The sequence below is a fragment of the Chrysochloris asiatica genome, unplaced genomic scaffold (genome assembly GCF_000296735.1).
Source record: "Chrysochloris asiatica unplaced genomic scaffold, ChrAsi1.0 scaffold00213, whole genome shotgun sequence".
NCBI classification, from domain to species: Eukaryota; Metazoa; Chordata; class Mammalia; order Afrosoricida; family Chrysochloridae; genus Chrysochloris; species Chrysochloris asiatica.
Window position 1 is genome coordinate 324,470 of NW_006408731.1, and position 2,342 is coordinate 326,811.

Consider the following 2,342-nt stretch of genomic DNA (forward strand, 5'->3'; position numbering starts at 1 on the left):
TAAGATGGATTAGCACAGTGACAGCAACAATGGTTTTAAGTGTAACAACAATTGTGAGGCTGGTGCAGGACCAGGTAGTGCTTCACTCTGTTGTGCATAGAGTCACTGTGAGGGGTAACTGACTCACTGGCACCTCACAACAACAATAGTGATGTGGGGATTCCCATAATTTAAGACACTGTGAAAAGATGCTACGTATCTGCAATGTATGTGAAACATGACTATAAAGTGAGCCCAGTTTATATTAATGTTGTTGTTGTTAGGTGCTCATAGCAACCTTATGCACAGTAGAACGAAACACTGCCTGATCCTGGGCCAAGCTCACTACTGTTGCCACGCTTGAGTCCATAGATGCTGCCACTTGGCCAATCCATCTCGCTGGGGGTCTTCCTCTTTTTCTCTGACCCTCCACTCTAACAAACATGATATCCTTTTCCAGCGACTAATCCTTCCTGACAATAGGTCTGAAGTATGAGAGACAAAGTTTGACCATCCTGGCTCCAAAGAGCACTCTGGCTGCACTTCTTCTAACACAGATCTCTTGGTTATTTTGGAAGCCCATAGTACTTTCAATATTCTCCTCCAACACCATAACTCAAAACCATCAATTCTTCTACAGTCTTCCTTATTCACTGTCCAGCTTTCACATGCATATAAGGTTATTGAAAATACCATGGCTTGGGTCAGGCACACCTTAGTCCTCAAGCTGATGTCTTTGCTCTTCAACACTTTAAAAAGATCTTGTGCAGCAGGATTGCCTAATGCAATACGTCATTTGATATCTTGACTGATGCTTCTGTGAGTGTTGATAGTTGATCTAAGAAGAATGAAGTCCTTGACAACTTCAATATTTTCTTCATTTATATGGATATTGTTTTTTCATCCAGTGGTGAGGATTTTTGTTTTCTTTGCATTCAGATGCAACCCATGCCGAAGTCTGTGCTCTTTGATCTTCATCATTAATATTGTAAGTCTTCACTTTTGGTAAGTAAAGTTGTATCATCTGCATATCATAGGTTGTTAATGAGCCTTCCTGCAATCCTAATGCCACATTTTTCTTCATATAACCCAGCTTCTCAGATTCTTTGCTCAGCATACAGTTTGAATAAGTATGGTGAAAGAATACAACCCTGTCACACACCTTTCTTAATTTTAAACCATTCAATGTTCCCATATTCTGGAATTTCTCATGAGCACAATTAGGTATTTGGGGAAATCCATTATTTGCAATTTATCCATAGTTTGTTATAATTAACACAATCAAATGTCTTTGTGTAGTCAAAAAAGCACAAATAAATTTCTTTCTAGTATTCTCTGCTTTCAGCCAAGATCCAACAGATATCAGCAATGATATCCCTTGTTCCACATCCTCTTCTGAATTCGGCTTGAGCCTCTGGAAGTTCTCTGTCAATGTATGTGTGTAGCCATTTCTGTATTACTTTTAATAAAACTTAACTCACATGGGATATAAAAGATATTGTCCGATGATTTCCACAATCTGTTGGGTCACCTCCCTTTGGGAAGGGCACAAATATGGATCTCTTCCAATCAGTTGGCCAGATAGTTGTCTTCCAAATATCTTGGCATAGATGAGTAAGTGCCTCCTTTGCTGCCTCATTTTCTTGAAAGATTTCAATTTTGATTCTAGCAATACTTGGTGCCTTGTTCTTTGCCAATTCCTTCAATGCACCTTGGACTTCTTCTTTCAGTATCATTGGCTCTTGATCATATGTTACCTCTTGAAATGATACAGATGTACAATTAAACAGTAAGTCTATTTAGATTATGAATTACTTTAATGAAGAGAATTAACAGATGATTTGGTACAAGCAGCAAAATTTTAGAATTGATTGCTGAAAACAAACTTTATAATATTAAATAGTGTAACATTTCCTCAAATTAATTCATATCAGTTTGAGGACTAAGGTGCACAAATTTAAACATATTGAATGATTGAATCATCTCAAGAAAAAAATGTTTATTGAAATGGATGAAAATGTTTAAAAGCCATGTGTGAAAATAAGAACTGTAGTTGTTGCTGTTAAGTGCTGTTGAGTCGGTTCCAACCCTTAGAGACCCTGCAAAGGGTTTCTAAGGAGCAACTGGGATGTTTGAACCACCAATCTTGCAGTTCAAACTGACTTTTTAGTCTAGTGCATTAATCCACAGAGGCAGAAGATAATAAAATAGTATGATAATAAAATTACCAAAGAATGCATCTACTGTCCAAAGTACTACAACAATAATAATTAAAATATCATTTGCCTAGTATATAAGGAGCTCTGGTAGAGTAGTGGTTACAAATCGGGCTGCGAACCTTAAGGTCAGCAGTTCAAAACTAC